Below are 20,653 nucleotides of genomic sequence, written 5' to 3' on the forward strand. Positions count from 1 at the left end.
GGTGTCTGCTCATGGATGTTGATAATGTGTATCTCTGACCACAGCTTCAACAATTGTTGGGGCAGAACCCTTTGAATTTGGGCTTGAGAAAGACAGACACTAACTGGGGTGAAATTAAGTGGTTTAAAATACATTTCGAGATATTTCACCTGGAGACACACTACTGACAGGTAAATAAGATGAATACAGAGACACCTCTCTGCCAATGAATAACACATTGCTTTTGGGCAAGTAGGTAAATTCAAGGAGATTGTCTTTCCCAGCTATACTTAAAAAGTTTAGTACATGAATAATTGAGCAACTTCCTGGCACACTCAGTATTTATCTGTAAGCCTGCTCTGGGCAGAAAAAGAGAAAAAACATTTTGAAAACAAGTTTTGCATTAGCTAGGAGTTTATTTGTTTTGCCAGAAGCTTACATAATTACATCTGCAAAGGAACATATTGGTGTGTCTCCTTATTGTCTTGTGGATCTACTGATGTGAAATATATCAGGCAAATCAGAAGGGAAGGGGTAAAACCCTGGATCTCTGGGCACACGTGTGCACTGCAGGAGATTGGAAGTGAACTTCCAGAAATCTGTTTGCACATTGATTACGATCCTGTGGTATTGGAATCATTTTCGTACTTGCCTTTTCTCTCCAGCCAGGTCAGTGGCCGGTCCCCCGGGGGCACAGAGCTTTACAGGAGTAGATGCTCAATAATTGTTGAGTGTTTCTTATTCCGAGATGTTCACAATGTCGTCTTTGTGAAATTTAAGTTCGGGCTTGTAAAGAGGTGCAGAGTTTACATCTGATCTCCTGCCGTCCAGTGGTGGAAGGAGATCCCATCCAGAGAAAGCTAGGACTGCCTGATTGTGGTCATTCTTTAGGTGCTTCTTGGGTCTGAGGAAGAGCTAAGGGTGAATGTGTGTGCAGAGGAGAGCGGCCGCTGGTCACATTAACCCAAGGATGGGACTCTAGGGGTATCAGCGTTGGGGGTCTCGGGAATGAACTCTGCATCTGTCATAACACGTATTATCAACAGTGTCTTGTTTAGACCTGGAGGTCTCACTGATCTTGCATTCATTTCTTCGTTCACTGAGTTAATGATTTCCGAACTCCTTCCATGTGCCGGCAGTGCCCTAGGTGAGGGAATACAGCAGGGAAGGAAGAGACAAGCGCGTCTGCCCTGGTGGGGCTCACACTCTGGGGGAAGGCGGCCAGTAAACCCCGCCAGCAGCATGCAATGTAGCCTGACTGGAGACTGGACTGAGATCTGCCATGAGATGCAGCCCATTTCCCATTGGCCCGGGATCGTGCAGTTCCTTTCTAGGGCAGAGGTTGAATTTAAGCCTTCTGGGATGACATTCTCCACGGGGAAACCAGCACAGTCTCTGCATTTATTTAAACATTGTTTAGAAAAAACCAAACTGCTTCATTTAAATAACTTTAAGCAAATATAGCTTAGTATTTGATTTTTTGTTTTGTTTTGTTTTGTTTTTATCAGAGGTGTTAAAATAACAGATCTGGTGCTAACTCAGGGCTTTGCCAAGCAAATTGCCACTAAGAGAGTTGGACAGGAGACTGTGGTTATCACACACTTTCTCTTCCTCTCATTCTCTCTCTCTCTCTCTCTCTCTCCCCCCCCCCCCCGCATGCTGTCTCATAGCTCCCATTGAAAAAGTCAGTGCTTGCTTGGCTCTGTTTTCTTGGTACAGGCATTTCCTCTAATTGGCAAACGTGGGTGTGTTTGGCTTTTTCCTTTAGTCTGAATTTAGGTTTCTTTTTTTTTTTTTTAAAGATTTTATTTATTTATTTGACAGAGAGGGACACAGCAAGAGAGGGACCACAAGCAGGGGGAGCGGGAGAGGGAGAAGCAGGCTCCCTGGGTGCGGGGCTCGATCCCGGGACTCCGGGATCATGACCTGAGACGAAGGCAGACGCTTAACGACTGAGCCACCCAGGCGCCCCTGAATTTAGGTTTCTGATAAGTGTGACAGATGAAGAGACAGAATAGAAGGCAAATTAGCAGACTTTCCTATCAATTATACTTCCTAAAATATATATTTGTGATTATTCTTGCCCCCTCCCACCCTTCTCCGTTCTGTACCCTCTTGGTCTTCTCTGCATGCATGTACGGTGTGCGTGCTGGCTCGCCCCGGGAAGCTGTACCATTTAGTTCAGACAAAGGCAGGGAGAGATAGGGGATGGGGGTTTGTTCTGCTGTTGCCCCCAGCCTTTGGCTCCTGGTTCTGGTAGTGGCTGTTCCCTCTACAAGTTCAGGTCTGGTAGGTGGCCCCCAGCTCTCCCAGGATGCACTGTTTCTTCTTCTTGTCCCTTTGGGTCGGGAATGGTAACCCCTCCTTTGCTGCTGGTCCCCCAGGTGTTGCAGCTTTCTCTGGGAGGATGAGGAGGAGGGACCGTGAGCAACCGTACTTGTCTTCTGCTTGTAATGACCTTCACCCTCCGCAGGAATGCGTGAGTGTGGAGTGTTGGGGGAGTGGGGTGTCCTGGTGACATCGGAGCAGGTGTGCGAGTGTGGGGGAGGGCAGCGCCAGGAAAGAGGAGGAGGTCACCCCCATGTCACCTGAACTCACAGCCTGCTATTAAGGCAATTTTCCAAAGCTTCTATTTCCGTCCTGGAGAATGCCGTTTACTCTCCTTTCTACTTACTGAACAGGAGCAGAGAAAGTCCTCTCCCTGCCTGTGCAGAAGCCTCCTATTAAGAAAAGAATAATTGGAAGGAAGTGATTTTCACTTTTCTGATTAAAAAGAAGCATCAGGGTACAATTTGGGTTATCTATAATTCTAAATCTACAATTTAGAAAAGAGAAATCTGGACCTTTTCTTGAGTTAATTCTTTGCCTTTTAAAATGCAGAGTTTGAGTTAATCCTAAGATTTAAGTGATTGTGGCCCTAACTCCAGCCAGGAAGGTGAGCTCCTGCTCACATTTCAAAGTGAGGTTCTGATGCATCTACTAGCTTTTAGAGGGTGAGAATAGAGTTTATGAAGAATATTTGAAAGCAGGAGAGTGATTGCTTTGCAAACCTTTACTCCCCTTCTGGGTCATCCACTTACCTGGTCTCTCCCATCCCCGCGCTGAGGATGGGAAGGGCGGATGGGAAGCGTGGAGGGACGGGCAGCGGGGGCCCAGGCACCAACCACATGAATTCAGAATTGACTCTGAGCCGTTCAGCCTCAGAGTGGAGGTGACTTTGACAGGGAAGGGGGTAAGAAGGATGCGGGCGGGAGGGATGCAGGAGGGCTGGAGGGTTGCTTGGAGGGAACATCATCACTTAAAGTCAGACACAGTAGTCTTACCCGATCCTTGGATTCCACGTTGGCCTGAAAGAGATTCATCGCATCTCTAGAAGTCTTGTGCTCATGCAGGATGCTCCATAGCTTTGACATGTTAATGTTCATCATCCCCGTGGCTCTGTGGGGTGGGAGTGGGGCTGGCCTCGAAGATCCAGCCCCTGTATGACAGAGGACAGTAGGGAGTTGATGAGTATCTACTTGGGTCCCAGAAATTATCCTAGAAAATTGGTGTGCACTTAAACTCTTATCTAATGTTATGTGAATTGTATTATGCATCCCATTTTGCAGAGGAGAAAATTGAGGCTCGTAAGTAACTTGGCCTAAGTCTCTTGTTTGGCACGTGTCAGAACGAGAATTTGAATTCCAGCCTGGCTGATTCTCAAGTCACTACTGTGTTCAGAGCCTCTGGGAGAACCCTGAGCCTGGCAGGGACAGGGGGCCCCTGGGCAGGGGCGGGAGGGAGGCTGTCTTTTGCCCCCTGCCCCCCACCTCCCCAGGCTCCACCACTTTGGATTTGGAACCACCAATGAGTGACGTGGAACAGCCTGGTGACTCACTGCAGACAAGGTGGGTGTGGCCACAAAGAGACCAAGGGACACCTTTCTTTCGTGAGATGGCTGGGACATATGATCAGTTAGGCATGCTCTAGTTTTTTGCCATGGAGTCAAGGATCCTCCCGTGCTTGTTAGTGGAAGATGAGCCAAGGGCAAAGAGGGTGGGAACGTGGCCCCTCCACAAGGTCCGTCCAGCAGTGGCTCTGGTTGATGGGACTCCAAGCCCTGCAGTGGTTGGGGTAAAAATAGCGGTGCCTTGGATACCCGAGGAAATCAGAGACGCCCTTGTGGCTTGGACTGGAAGTCCTCCAGACGGGAGAGGGCTGCGGCTGGGAGCTGGGGGTTGCTGCCCGCACCTCTTCCCAGAAACGTCAGGTGCTTTGGGTTTGGAAGGACTTTTCTGATCTATTTATCTTCATGAAATAGGTGGTATTCCCCCCTCCCCTGTTTGACAAATGTGGAAACAGAGCAGAATTATTACATGTTTTTTATGAGAAATAGCAAAATGGAGGCCAGATCTCTGGTGTCCTCGTTCTTAGCCAGTTTTTGTGTACCGTCATTGTCCTCATGTTGGAACGGAGAGCTTTCTGGAAGACTACCGGGCTGCACTGATGCTCAGCGGGTGCCAGGGTTCAAGAGCAGGAGGACTAGGGTGAGGACCAGAGGAGAACATGGCCCCAGGGCAGGGCTGTCTGCTGCTGAAGTCCGCTGCCTCCAGGGAAGATACCTGGTCAGTGCCCGCTGCAGCTGCATGCGGGGGAGTGGCCCTCATGGCACTTAGGGCACCAGCTAGACAGTTTAGGACACTGGTAAATGTCCTGGAGAAAATTAATTGTGGTGACAGACTATGGAGGTGGGACCAGGTGGGTTTCACAGGATAGTTCAGGAGGGAGTTTCTGAGGATGTGACTTTGGAACCAAGACCAGCATGTAGGGGCCCGGGCTGGGCAGGTGGGTGGGCAGGTGGGTGGGTAGTGGGTGGGCAGGTGTGATGGGCAGGTGAGTGGGCAGGTGGGCAGGTGGCTGGGCAGTGGCTGGGTAGGTGGGTGGGCAGTGGGTGGGCAGATGGGTGGGCAGGTGGGCAGTAGGTGGGCAGGTGGATGGGCAGGTGGGCAGGTGGATGGGCAGGTGGGCAGTGGGTGGGCAGGTGGGCAGATGGGCAGGTGGGTGGGCGGGTGGGCAGGTGGGTGGGCAGGTGGGCAGTAGGTGGGCGGGTGGATGGGCAGGTGGGCAGATGGGCAGGTGGGCGGGCGGGTGGGCAGTGGGTGGGCAGGTGGGCAGGGTTTCTTCAGGGGAGCACAAGCACCAGGCCTGGTGGGAGACAGACCCGCTTGGGCTCAGAGCTCATGCTCTTTCAGCCAGGACTCAGGAAAACAGAAAAGTAGAGAAGGCAACCACTGTTTTTTTTTTTTTTTTAATTTTATTATGTTAGTCACCATACATTACATCATTAGTTTTTGATGTGGTGATCCACGATCCATTGTTTTCGTATAACACCCAGTGCTCCATGCAGTGCGTGCCCTCCTCAACACCCATCACCGGGCTAACCCATCCCCCCCTCCCCTCTAAAACCCTGTTTGTTTCTCAGAGTCCATCGTCTCTCATGGTTCGTCTCTCCCTCCGATTCCCCTCCCTTCGTTTTTCCCTTCCTTCTCCCGATGTCCTCCCTGCTATTCCTTAGGTTCCACTGTTAATTACAGTTAATTTTATATTAAAAAAAAGAAACCTGAAGAAATACTGGGAAGGAAATACATGAAAATAGTAAAGCAGGGCAAAAATTATTATACCAGTCATTTCATGGCTGCATAATAGTCCATAGAATTGATGAATCACAGTTTATAAAACATGCACCCTACTGTTGAATGCTTAAATTATCTCCAAGTCTCCCATTATTAAAAAAACATATTTAGTAGTTACACAGCTCTGTGCATCCCCACCCCCAGCAGTGTTCTTAGACACTCAGGAGGGTTTCTCAGAGAATGCCACTACGGAATGAAAAAGTGTAAATGTTTTTAGAGCTCTTGAGGGCACCTGGGTGGCTCAGTCATTGAGCATCCACCTTCGGCTCAGGTCATGATCCCGGGGTCCTGAGATCGAGTACCGCATCGGGCTCCCGGCTCAGAGGGGAGCCTGCTTCTCCCTTTCGCTCTGCCCCTCCCCCTGCTTGTACTCACCTGTTCTGTCAAATAAAAAAATTTTTAAAAATCTTAAAAAAAATAAAGCTCTTGATACTTATTGCCAAAGCACGTGCTGTCTACGTGAGAGCTGCTGCTGATTTGTGAGGCGGACCCTGCCCCTGGCTGTGGCCCGCGCAGGGGGGGCGGGGGCGTGATGGCGGCATGGCCCAGGGAGACGGGAAGCGGAGGGATGGGGGTCGAGGCCTGCAGAGGGGCGGCAGGAAGCCCAGCTGAATATCGAGACCCCTGACCAGAGGCCCTGAAAGGCCGGGTCCTTCAGCCTGAGACTGTGCCCCGTGGAAGCATCCGGACCACAGTCCCAAATGCCTCTGCCTGCAAAGCTGAGCGAAGGTCACTGTGTCTTGGAAATGCTTGGCCAAATATGTGGAAGCGACCGTTCACGTGGACAGAGTCTTCATGAGGGTGGGTCCGTGCGCTCTGGTTTTTCGCCTGAGACAGAGAAAACATCCCCCATCTCATGCGGTTTCGCGGCAGCCCTGACAGGTAAGCACTGACAAGAGGTCTTTTGACCTTGTTAATGCTGTTGAAATGCTCCTTATCTTCCACCACGGATTGTCGTCTTTGGCTGACACCCTGCACTTGCGCCTCCCGGGGCTCAGTGGGCCTTCCTCCCTACTCTGTGTCGCTACTATGGACCCTCTTATTTGTCCGACAGGTTGGGGATGGGGATCGTGAGGCACACAACACCATTTCTGTGCTTGAGAAAAACAACACAGATCATCTTTACTTACGTGTTCTTTACTCATAACTCAAGGCAGGGAAATGTCGCAGATGGGAGGTGACGCGTCCTGCCTCGTCTGACGGGGGTATCGTGTTAACCTGTGTGGGGCCTGCTTCCACCGCCCCCTTCCGGAAGCGGGGGCCTCATCTTTATAGATGTGGGCACACAATACATTGTATTCCCAAATATTTGCTGAATATAGGAGTTCTGAGGAAGGGAAGAAGATAAGACTGCACTCCACTGGATAGTCCTAGAAAAAGTGGAATTTTCACGGGATCTTGAAGCACAGCGGGCTTTTAATGCGCACTGAGGCACCACATTGAGGCCTTGGTAGGCTCAATTAACATTAAAAATCAGCACTCTTGCTAATGAGAAATCTGCCCGCTGCTATCCCAAAAGAGCAAGGAGGGTTTCTGAAAACTTCGAAAAGTAATCCCTACCCCGTCCCACCCATGGATGTAAGTTTACCCTCAAAGCCGTTACTGCCGTGATTTGGCCTTCAGATTGTGGATCGTGTTGTTTGGGTTAGAAGACTCACTCACTGTGTGATTTGGAGTTTTGTGTCTCAGTTGCTTTATCTGCAAAATGGGACTAATCAAAATCCCTAGCCTCCCAGGAAATCTGTGAAAATACAAATATGGTCATGTCCCTCCTTTTCTTCAACCACCACGTCGCCAAGCCACGCTCCTGAGATGGTTCAGGGGTCCCCACGCCCTCCATCGCCTCTCCCCTCTGGGTGCTGTGCCGCGCTGACTTCCTTCTGGTGCTTGGAGCAGATCTGGAAGGCACTCTTGTCTGCCTCCCCAGACAAAGAATACCCATCACTCAAGTCTTGGCTTACAGGGCACCTGGGAGCCCTGCTGTGTCCCGAGGCAGCAGGGGGACTCGTGCTTTGCGCGTCTCAGCGGCCCGGGCCCCGTCATGGCCACCGCGATGTCTCATTGCAGCATCTCCTTAGTGTCCGCCCTCCCTGTCTGCTCCGTAGGTACCGCCTCCATCTCCACCTCAGTGCCACGCCCTGAGCAGTGCCCGGCATGGGGCCCCTGGTCAGTGAGCGCATGAGTGAGGAGCAGGTGATTTCTGGGGTGCTCTAGTTTTAGGGTCCAGCGATGTTCTGAGCGCCTCTGAGAACCTCCCCGAGTTCTTTCCCTGAGTCTTGCTTGCTCCCTTCCTCAAGTCTCCCTTCGACCTGACGTTTTACTAGGATCTCTCAAATTATTCTTTGCCAAGTCACCCCACTCCTGGCTCGTTCCCACCAGGCCACAAGGTAACACACACCTGGACATCTGAACCACTGAATATATCACAATGCATAGGGTTGGGGCCTTCAAACCACAGGACAGGGGTTTTCAACACTGCTTTTCTCTGCATACCTGAGGGATAAGATTACTCCCCAGAAGGGCCAGCACTTTGTTACGGCAGCAGTCCTCAGGGAGACTGAAAATAACAAGCCCTCGAAAGGGACTTACCAACATCAAAAGCTAATGATGTAATGTATGGTGATTAACATAACAATAACAAATTAAAAAAAAGAAAGGGACTTTCCAGAATCAGGAAATTCTGCACAGACCTCTTCCTCCTTTGAGAATTTCTGTTGAGAGTGTTTTCTAGGGACAGCATCTGCATTCAGAGTAGATGTATGTTTGGAAGCAGTGAGAAGTGGCTAAGTGCCTTCATTTGTCTTAAATCCAGGACCCCATATAATATGTCTTTGCAAGGGAGAAATATTCTTAATACAATGAGGTAGTATTGTTTGTAATTTTTATTTGTTGATCAGTAACCAAACTGTGTTGCCTTTTCCTAGCAAGATTTAAAATCTGATGCATCAAAGACGTTCTCCAGTCTTTCATGAAGCCTTGGCAACCTGGCGGCTTCCTCTGTCCACCCACCGAATGTTCCCTCCACACCCACCCAGCATCCTGGCCAGGGGCAGGGCCAGGGGCCCTGTGCCCCTAGGACCAGCCTCACTCTGATACACTGACTCACAACGTGCTGGGGTCACCCTGTGTCATTCCAGGCTTCCCCCAACCCCACACTGGGAATTTCTCATTTTTTAAAGTCACTTTTATTGTGCATTAGAGTTCATCAGCTTCCATGTATAATTTGATGAATCTTGACAAGTGCATTTGCTGGGGTCACTACCACCGCAGTCATCACATAGAACATATTGATACTCCAGAAATGTCCTTTAGTATGCAGTCCATTCCCTCCCCTGACCACCAGGTCCTGGCAGCTGCGGCTCTTCATCACAGTTGAAACATTATCTAGGATGTTTTAATGGTGAAATCATAGCTATTGTTAATTCCTTTTCTTTACTGAGTAGTATTCCATTTCGTGATTATGTAACCTGCTGTTTGTTCATTCACCAGTTCATGAACACTGGAATATTTCCAGGATTCCGCCATAATGAATGAAGCTGAGGTGAGGATTGGCGTGCAAGTCTTTACTTAGTGATATGTTTCCCTTTCCCCTGGGTAATACCCAGGAGTGTGGTTGCCGGACCAGCAGCAAGTGTTTGTTTGACGTCATACAAAGTTGCCAGATGGTTTTCCCCAGGAAGCTGTATAATTTTGTGATCTCACCAACAATGAGCAGGGGTTTCAGTTACTCTGCATCCATGTCTTCTCGATTTACCTTTGGTAGGTTGAGCATGCACCAAATTTGCCTATTTTACCTAAGTTTTTGAGTTTGTTTTATTAACTGTTTACAATATTCCCTTATACCCTTCGGGTGGGGGATGGGTTAGCCTGGTGATGGGTATTAAAGAGAGTACCGTCTGCATGGAGCACTGGGTGTTATACGCAAGTAACGAATCATGGAACACTACATCAAAAACTAATGATGTAATGTATGGTGATTAACATAATAAAAAATTAGCTTTTGGTTTCATTGATTTTCTCTATTTAGTTTTTCCTGTTTTTTTATCTTTTATATTCATTTTCATGATTATTATCTCCTTCTTTTTGCCTGTTTTGGATTTGTTTTGTCTTTAGTTTCTTAAGGTAGAATCAGTGATCTTTTCTAATATAAGCATTTAATGCCATAAGTTAACTCTAAGTACTGTTTTATCTGTATGTATTCTACACATTTTTATATAGTGTTTTCATTTTCATTCAGTTTAAAATATCTTCTTTAATGTGTGATTTCTTTTTTGACCTATGGATTATATAGAAATGTGTTTTTTAAATTTCTAATACTTGAGAATTTTCTAGGAATCTGTTACTGATCTATAGATTACTTCTTTTATCAGATAACATGATTTTTATGATTTTAGTCTTCCTAAACAGGGGTCAGTAAACCTTTTCTGTAGAGGACAAGATGGTAAGAGCTTAGGCTTTATGGGCCCATAGGTATCTGCTGTTGTTACTATGCAACTCTGCCACCATAGTGTGGAAGCAGCCCTCTGTAATAAATAAACAAGTGTGTCTGTGTTCCAGTGAAACTTCATCTCCATAAAGAGGCAGTGGACTAGATTCGGCCGGTGGCTTTCATACACCTGCCCTGAAATGTATTAACGTAGTCTCTCTTCATAAAGGTTTGACTGCACTTAAAAACAAATGTTTATTCTGCTGTCACTGGGTGGGATGTTCCCTAAGTGTCCATGGGTCAGCTTTGGGATGGTGTCTTTCAAGCCTTCTCTATCCTTCCTGGTTGTTTTCTTTGGCTCCCTGTTCTAGCAATTCCTCAAGGGAGTGCTAGAACCTCCGATTGTAATTGTGGGCATATCCATTTCTGTCTTTTGTTGTTCTACCCATATTTGCATAATATATTTTCAGTCTGTCAGTAGGTTCATATGAGATGTGTACACATTTAGGATTTTTTAGAAAGTGAATTAACCCCTTTATTGTGAAATTTCCTTCTTCCCAGTAAATATTCCTTGTTCTGAAATCTATTTTGTCTGACATTATTATGCTCATTCCAGCTCTCTTTTGATTAGCCTTCTTATGATATTTATTTTTAATATATTTATGATATATTTTTAATATAGCTGTAATGTAAAGTGTGTTTCTTGTAGCCGGCGTCTAGTTAGTTTTACTTTTGAAATCCAAGCTAATGATCTTTGGCTTCATTTTGTGGGTTTAGTCGTGCACATGTAATGCAATCATGATGTGACTGGGTTTAAATGTACCATCTTGCTCTTTCTTTTCTGTATGCCCTATTTGCTCTGTTTCCCTTTTCCTCCTTCAGCTGCCTTCTATTTGATTACTTGAGCATGTTATTGGATCCATTTTTATCCCTGCTATTGATTTATTAGCGATATATTTTTAATTTAGTGCTTCCTCTAGGGTTTACAAAATATGGTTTTAACTTATCGCAGTCTGCCTTCACATAATATGATACCACTTCACTTTAGTCCAAGACACTTACAATTACATACTTCCTTTTCCCATCTCTGTCCTTTGTGCCCCTGTTGTTAGGCGTTTTCCTTTAACATATGATAGTTCTAAAACATATCCTCAAATTGTTTGAAATCCTCCCTCAGAAGGTGGAGTGTAAGCCACCTCCCTTGAGCATGGCCTGGACTTAGTGACTTTATTCTAGAGATTAGGATCTCAGACAATGTGTGACTTCGGAGACCAGGTCATAAAAGGCAGTGCAGCCTCTGCCTTGATTTCTGTCTTGGGTACTCACTCTGAGAGAAGCCAGCTGCCATATGGGATGGACCCTCAAGCTGCCCATGTGGAGAGGAACGGAGTCCTCCTGCCAACATCCATTGAGTCCCGAGGTGACTGACAGCGGCCGTGGGAGGGAGCCATCTTGGAAGCAGATCCTCCCGCCCATTGAGCCTTTAGATGACAGCGTCCTCCCTTATAACTATTACAGCCCTTGTATCTTGACCACAGCCTCGTGAGAGATCCTGAGCCAGAATCACTCAACTAAGCCACTCCCAAATTCCTGACCTTTGATAACTGTGAGGTAGCTAACGTTTGTTATTTTAAGCCAAATGTTTAGTGTAAGCATTAATGCATCAACAAATAACTAATATAAACTCGCTCTTATTTTAATAGTTTTGGTTTAAGCAATCAACCTTTAATGAGATTATAACTATTATTTCATGTTTAATCATGTATTTTCCATTTTGAATGGTCTCTTTCATTTCTGTACAGGAAAATTCCCATCGGGTATCATTTTTCCTCTACCGGAAGAAGTTCCTTTGATATTTCTTATAGTAAAAGTCTGGTGGCAGTGAAGTCCCTTAATATTTCTTCCTCTAAAAAGTCTTCAGTCTCTATTTTTTAAAAAAAATTATATTTGGCAATAATTTTTCACTCACACAGAAGTTGCACATTTTATCCAGAGAGTTCGTGTGGACCCCCTTACCCTGCTTCCCAGGTGATGACATCTTATAGAACCATAGCACATTTATCAAAACTGGAAAAGCAACGTTATGACAATACTATTAGCTAAACTAAAGATTTTTTTAAAAAGATTTTATTTATTTATTTGACAGAGAGAGACACAGCGAGAGAGGGAACACAAGCAGGGGGAGTGGGAGAGGGAGAACCAGGCTTCCCGCTGAGCAGGGAGCCCGATGCGGGGCTTGATCCCGGGACCCCGGGATCATGACCTGAGCCGAAGGCAGACGCTTAACCGACTGAGCCACCCAGGCGCCCCTAAACTAAAGATTTTGTGTGGACTTAACCAGTTTGTACACGCACTCATGGGGGTGCACATAATTCTCTGAAATCTTCTTGCATTTGTAGATCAGTGTTGCCACCATCATCTGGACTCCCTCTAGCTCCGCTCCCATGCTGCGACCTGGAAAACGCCCCAGGCCGTCATCCAGGGTAGTTGTCAGGCTCATATTTTTTCCCTTCTTTCAGGAATCCTATTCCTGTGCTGTCAGGGTCTAGTATCTGGAAACTATTATTTCTTATATGCTTGTCCAGTTTCCTAGTGAATTTTAGCGGGGAGATAAGTTAGGTGCCCGATGCTCAGCATGGCTGGAATCACATGTATACTTGCTGGGAACACTTCCTTGCTCACTTTACTTCTCCCAGGCTCAGGTGGTAGAGTTGACCAGCTGTAACACTGCTCTGTCTCTTCAGGGGGAAGAGCACCGGTTTGAGCTTTGCGCTTCTTGCTCTTCTTCTTCACCAGAGCCCGTATTTATAAGAATATTACCTGCTTACAGTGACTTGCTATTATCTCCCGATTTTCCGTGTCGATATCTGTCCCCAAATTAGAATCAGCAATCATCCCTCACCAGACATCTCCCACCTCGCAGTCCACCCCCCTGCTTTCTCCTGGCTCTTTAATTCTGCTTTCTGATCAGTAGGCTATTTTTACAAACTCTTGCCTTCAGAACTGTCAGTTTTAATGTGATCCTGGTCTTGGCTGCCTTGTTACATAAACTTTCTCTATCTAATGCCATTTGTCACCAGGCACTTACAGAAATCAAACCCTGAGACAACGTCAGAACTGATGAGACTAAATGTTACGAATGACAGTCATTTGGTTTTGTAGCCAAGAGAAGTAAGTGTTAAAGGTTATTAATTATGCAGAAATGTTTCCAGAGGATAGTTAATGTCAAGGCAAACTCACCACTGTGGTGAGACTGTCGGGCTTGAGGAGGGTCATGAGGGGAAGAGAGTCACTGCATTTCCCTCAAGTTTAGCTAAAGGTGCTGAGGAACAGACTAAACAAAATTTTTTAAACTTTTTTTTTTAAGATTTTATTTATTTATTTGACAGAGAGAGACACAGCGAGAGAGGGAACACAAGCAGGGGGAGTGGGAGAGGGAGAAGCAGGCTTCCGGCAGAGGCCCGATGCGGGGCTCAATCCCAGGACCCTGGGACCGTGACCTGAGCCGAAGGCAGACACTTAATGACTGAGCCACCCAGGCGCCCCCAGACTAAACAGATTTTTAGAGGTGTATTTAATTCTTTTTAAGTCTGGGTCTTTATGGTTCTGAGAAAGTCCTTTTTTCTTCCTCTTTGCTGTCATTCGAGGATGATAACTCAGTAATTACCTGGGCTATAGGGTTATTGTGGTAGTGAATCTTGAGGTTGCAGCTTGAGAAATATTTTGAAAAAAGAAAAAAGTTTTCCCACAGTAGAACAAGGTAGTTATAAATACCAGCTAAAACAGTGTGAGCAAAATACCTTCACAGGAACAGCTAGACGGGCTAGCATTCTGTTGGATAACAGGACTGCAGCTAAGCCGACATCAACAGACCATCACAGTCCAAGCTACCCCCTTGTGAACTTGGCACCAAACACAACTCTTGAAGCCAGAATTAACCTCTAAAGAGAGGTGACCACACACTTGCCCTTCCACCCAACAAGATACAGCTATCTTGTGTACAACCAAGACAAGCTCCCCCTTCTCCAGAAGAGGATGCAGAGTCCTTGGGGGAAGTCCACTTTACTCCCTTGATATCCTGTAGCATAAATACTGTGACATAAAGTTAACTATTATTAATACATCTTATGTGAAATGAGAAGAAAATAATATAGAGAAGAAAACAAAGAAAATATTTGGTGAAGACTTATATAAACATACTCCTAACAAAATAAGGACAAAATTCTTATAACTATTACAGCCCTGGTATCTGCAACTGGTTACATGGTTGTAGCTGGTTCTTACAACTCCCTCTTCCACTACCCATTCCATATTGCCTTCATCCTCAGCAAACACTTCAGCTGGTCATGGTTCCTTGCCTGGTGAATTGTTGCAAACCGTCAGCATCCGGGCTATGAGCAGTCCCCCCGGAAATGGATGGTTGCAGTTTTCCGTTGACTCTAATCATGGGGCATGATTGTACTAAGTGAGGCACGAAGTGGTATCTAGTATTCCATATACACTCTTCTTTTCTTCTGTTGTGGACTATCTACTACATTTCCCCTCAGTAATCAAGGTCATCGACCCCAGGCAGTACAGTAAACTTCTTCTTTGCTCATTGATTCAGAGGGATGAGGAGCCCCAAGTGTCTGGGTGGCTATCTCAACGTTCAGTTCAACGGAATCATTGCTTCTTTTCCCCTTGATGGGAGCCATCTTTTATCTGGAACTAAGACCTTTAGATGAGCATAACTGAAGGTCACGAGGATGGGAAGCAGAAATTTTGCTGGTGGATCACTGTTGTTAATGCTTGGAGCCACTCCTATTTTTCAGGTCTTGATTCTAGGACATGTGAATCCTGACCATGGGAGAAAGAGCACCATACATTAGACAAAGATTCAGGGCATATACAGTCTTCTGGAGAACCCTGCCCCCACCCTGCAAGGCATTGCCACCTGGCTGGTGCTCTGATTGAGTCTTCAGAAGGCCATCCCATTGTTCTGTCAAGCCAGATGCTTCAGGAGGGTGGGGAACGTGGTCAGACGGGTGGATGAGCATGGGCCCGTTACCACCCTTTATTTTCTGTGCAGTAAGTTCCTTGACCAGAAGTAATGCTGTGTGGAATACCATGACAGTGGATAAGGTATCCCGGAAGTCCATAGATGGTAGTTTTGGCAGAAGCATTGCATACAGGGAAGGCAAATCTGTATCTAGATGGAAAGGGTCCAGGGCAATCAAACTGTCACCAGGTAGCTGGCTGATTACCCAGGGAATGGTGCCATGTTAGCGGCTCAGTGTTGGGCTCTGCTGCTGGCAGATGGGGCCTGCAGTGATTATGATTATAGTATTTAATCACATCCACAAAATACTTTTACAAAAACATCTAGATTCATGTTTGATTGAGTACCTGAGGACCGTCATCTAACCAAAGTAATACGTGAAAAGACCATCACAGTCTAAATCCAGATTCTTGAATATCACCTCATATCCACTAAATAAAGATTATTTTCCATGTTTGGCCTAAAACTCTAGTTTTAAAAAATGCTCCCCCCCTACAAATTTTCATGCAGGCATCCTGACAGAGGTCTGTGACAGGGGTTTGAGATCTGCAGTTACAGAATGGGGAAAGAAGGACCTTTCTGATCAAAATCAACACAGTGCCTCTCTTTTAGCTTACAGATATAATAGTTTTAAATTTTTTGCATGTCCGTATATATGGGCATATGCTTTATTATTGGGAACAGGACAGAGCTGACCCTGCCAACACTTGGTGATGTTCTTTGGATCTTTTGGACAGTGCTCAAGAACCTTAGGATAAAAGAAATGCAGGATGATGTGTGGGTCAGGCAGGATCCATTAAGCCTTGTAGCTTTGGAGCAATAAAGTGTGTGGTTGGCACAAGACAAGGGATGTAATACAGCAGAGACAGAATGAACGAAGGGCCCAATGCCCAATCAACATTTCCTTCAAATTAAAATATCCAAATGCACTTGCTAGAGTGAACCAACATGAGCTCATGATTTTTAGGGTTGTTTTCTGCTTTTTTTCTTCTCTTCCACTTAACTGGTTCGAGGATGGTGCTACATTGAGGAAGGATTGGGTCTTTTGAAAGCTTGTGGTGGGTGGTTTTTGAGTCTCTATCCCCAAATCTACAACTTCTGCAAGTTCAATACGAGTCTTACTTCCTCTATGAAACCCTCCTTAATAACTCCGTGTTCTCCTTTCCTCTCAGTTGGTGGGTCAACAAGATAGGGAGGAGTATTGCCTTACTTTTCCTCATTCTTTCCTCACTGCTGGTTTTGACATCTGGTCTGAAAGCTCAACATGCGGTTTTGAACATACACTGTGCTCCTAATATTTGTTGAGAGGCTAATTGTCAGAAACGGGGGATGTGGGCAGTGGCTTTTGCTCTTTAGCGATAAATGACATCATGGAATTGATGATCCATTATCTGATTACCCCCCACATTTTAATGAGGACCATTTGAGAACTCTGTTCTTAGTGATGCAGGCATTGACCCCAGACTGGAACCACGGAAGTGAGTTGGAGATTTAGGTGTGCAATGTGAGTGGTCATCTGTGTTCTGGGAGCACCTTAAGAGTAACTTCATGTGGAAAGCCTTCACCGCCTGGTAAGACCGGTCCCAAGTTGTCAGACATTTTCTAGAAAATACAGGGACTGAGCCATTCACTGTGTATATTACTGAGTACCAGGCTGGGGATGGCATGAGAAAGCAGGTGTGGTTCTACATAAAGAAATATATGGGATCAATGAACACCCAAACCAGGCTCGTGGTTTCCTTTGGGGTGTTGCTATGGTGAAGTGGAGGGAGGGAAAGGTAATTCGAGAAGAGTCTTTATTTCTTTAGCCAGGTAATGAGTTCATGAGTGTTTAATATATATTGGTATGTTGTTCATATTTTTCATGTTGTTCAATGTTTTGTTAATTCGGGATATGTAATGAAGTCGCATTCTTTATATTATCAACTGGATAGCTCTAGAGATAGGATTATTTTTTTGACACATGGTATGTATATACATATGTATGTATGGGTGTACGTATTTACACAGCTGAATATCACTTCTAGGAAAATACAGGAGCCTGACCCTTTAGTAAAACTTCTGATGTTCTACTAATGCTTGCTAGGATCATCCCAAAAAGTTAAGGACAAGGAGTTATTACATCTTCTACTCCTACCATCACTAGGGAAGGGGCAATATTTGTTAAATTGAAATGCGCTAGCCCAATTAATTTGACAGGTAACTGGAAAAGCTATGAACATTGAGTAGAGTCCAGAGCAAAGGCAAGGCCTCCAATTAGTCCAGGCCCCAGTGCAGAAAGCTCTGCCGTCCCGTTGTGACACAGATCCCATGGTACGTAAAGTGTCTGAAACATTTGGGGTGCTGTACAGAGCCTGCAGAGAGCCCCTGGGCACGTGGAGGAACTCTTAACATCCTCTTTTGGAGGAATGGCTTCTAGCTTGCTGCCGGGCTGCCCATGGACACGAGGTGACGCTTCAAGGACCCAGTAGCGGGGCATGGCCTGGGCTTGTCCAACAGCTCTCTGTCCCCAAATGGAAATGACATTTGTGTTACGTGTGGTGGCAGGTTCTGAAGGTGGGAATAGTTTGCAGGAATGCCTCTCTCATAAACAGAGTGCCTGGTGCTGCTGCACGGCTATTCCCACCCAGCAAACAACGGCACCCCGGGGTAAGTTACTCATGGACCCTGATGAACGCTGAGCTTGGGAGGCTCCGTGTGACACACTGGCGTCGGTTAGATGCTCAGCTCTCTCTGAAGAACCGAGAAGGGGAACGTGGCCTCTCCCATCGTTCAGGGCCTCACATCTTATACTTATTGTCAACTCCCAAATGTCTGGTCTTTATCAAGGGATGTTCTTTACAGCAAAAGAAGTAAGACAATGAGCGGATGCTAGTGGGATTCCGTGATCTTATGAAATGGTGTGTCATCTAGAAGCTGTGGACCTACCAGTGATAGACGGGCTCTTACAAGCTTAGATATGATGCCAAGGAGATTTTACCTTGGAAGATAGGCGCTGTCCTTCAGAATGTCACATAAACCCAGAGACAGTGAGACAGGGAATCACGTGTAGTAATGTTTTTCTATCACAGCAAAATATACTGGTCTAGGAATCGAATGATGCACATTAGTGGTCAATATCGGAAGACCCACTGGCAGTGAATTTTTATTTCCTGCCCCACTAACTAGGGACTTTGCTGAATTAGAGATTTTAGAAACTCCAAGAGAAAGTAGTGGTTTCTTTTATTTGGAGGTTGAGACTAATACATGGCAATTTGAGAACCCTTGTGTCGCTGGGTGAATGGAGCACAAAGGAGATTTAATTCAAATTATGAAGGGAAGGGGGATGCCAGTAAATAATGGAGGCAGAGAGGAGTAGGGCTGAGACTCACTCTTCTGGGAAATGACCCTAAATCCTGATCAGCAAGGGAAATGGCAGTGACGTCTATAAGCTTGAAAGGAAATCGGTGGCACTTTCTCTTGCGTTCTCCCTGGGCCCAGAATTCCTTACCCCTCACTGCACACGGAGCAGAGGTGTGCACACAGAGCTGAAATGAAGACCGTGGAGACGTCTTACTTTCTTGCGTGGGTCATGGACAGACACAGGACTTCACCATCTGTGCGTCAGTGCCTCAAACACTGCTCACAAGGGCTCACGATTTCTTGCATCTGTAGCATTATAACGCACTGTAAGTTCTCTGAATTTACTGGATAATCACGCCACGTAATATAGTAAGATGCCTCGTTTGTACCTCGACAAAAGGATCTCCAGACCCCACTCTCCTTCTAGTAAGTGGATTTGTTTTGACCAGAAACAACAGTGGGCAGCGTGCAAGGCTCATTGTGACATTTTCTAGGATCAAGGCAGTCTAACAGCTTCACCCTTCAGGCTCTTTTTGGAGGGCTCGTAGGGTACCAGGCGGTGTGCGAAGTGCCGGAGCCTGGAATGTCAGCTCCCCTCCCCACAAGCCAGCGAGGGCACACGCAGGCACCGCCGCCTTCCAGTTTGGATGTGCTTTCAAAGCTGTGTGTGTTCCATGTGTTTTGAGGTATTTTGGTGCACCGCGGATACGTTTATCCTGAGTTGCAACTTTTCTTTCATGTCTCTTTGGAGAGTGGTGAGATATGCATTCGTGACCCAAGGAAACGGTGGTCACATAGAATATATTTTAGAATCAGGAAGACCCACATTCAAAAGCAGCTCTTTGATTTCCTGGCCACAGAGGAGCTCCAGCTCCCTTGTTTGTAAATGTGGCAAATGCTGTTTACATCGCGAGCTTGCTGGAAGGATTGATGGAGACCTTGTATTCAAATACCTCATGGAAGCACACCATCAATAATTTTTCATTTCCCATCCCAAGATTTTTATTTCTTTCACTGAACCATGATAAATTTACCTAGACTGAAGAATTTTAAATAGTTAAGAAGTGTTTCTATAAAGGAAGTGGAAGAGAAAAGAGTCTCTATTTAAAGGTTTAATAACTGATTTGGTTGTTCTTACATTCTTCCCGTTTCAGAGAGGAGGGCTGGCCCGTTAGCATTCCCTTCTGATCGCCCTTTAAGCCACACTGCACCCACGAACACAGCTGGCATAATGAACGCACCGGATCTGAGCACCCTGATGCCGTGGCGTACAAGAAACCATTAACATGTTAATAAAGCAACAATGGGGTCTTCGGCAAGGGTGGTGCTGAATCTCAGAAATACGAGTCAAAATTCCATTACGTTATCACATTTTCCCAGAAAAGGGACTCCGACAAATGCGAGATCATGATGTTCCAAGGAGTGGAAGGAGATTATCTTCCCTCTAGAGAATCCTGCAGTCAGGGAAGGAAGGGAGATGACAGAGTCCCTGCTCTCTCTTGTTAGACCCTCGGACAGACTTGGACTCTTCCTAGTTCAAACTTGACAGCCTGTGGCTGGATCAGTGTAGATCAGTTGTGATCTGTGACCTTGGCTTCAATCCAGGGGCCAAAGAGGTGGTTGCACCCGTTGCTTCCATATCAGTGCCATTTGTTCTCCAAACGACTTTGCCATCGGTATAGTTACTATCATATTTCCCATTTGGCTCAGTTGTTTGTATTTCTGTTTTAGCAGCCAGAGCTCTGGAGGGGAACCAGGAGGGGGCCGGTAAATGGAAGGATTTGGGATCCAAATCCAGTGTTACCTCCGGCATCCTGGAACATTCAAGCTGGAAGGAACTGAGAGTCATTACAGCATATTGATGAGAAAAATTAAGATCAGCTAGATGAATGAAATTAGCCAAGGTCACACAGCATGTCGTGCAGGAGACATGAGTAGAGCTCAGGATGTTCCCCGGTTTAATGGTCTTTCCCTAGATCACGCTGCCCGTGAGTCCGGAGCGTATGCCAGCGCTCCGCAGATTTCCCAACACTTTGTCTTCTTTGCCTGTATTAAGCATCCTGATTACTGTCCTTTGATCATGCTCCCATTTGCTAATGCTCCTTAATTTTGTGGCCTCACAGAGGGGCACTGCCTCAGATGCACTGTTACCTAATGAGAGGAGCCCAGGACGATTCCTCTTCAGTCTGGATGATC

The sequence above is a fragment of the Zalophus californianus genome, chromosome 12, assembly GCF_009762305.2.
Source record: "Zalophus californianus isolate mZalCal1 chromosome 12, mZalCal1.pri.v2, whole genome shotgun sequence".
In the NCBI taxonomy this organism is placed as follows: domain Eukaryota; kingdom Metazoa; phylum Chordata; class Mammalia; order Carnivora; family Otariidae; genus Zalophus; species Zalophus californianus.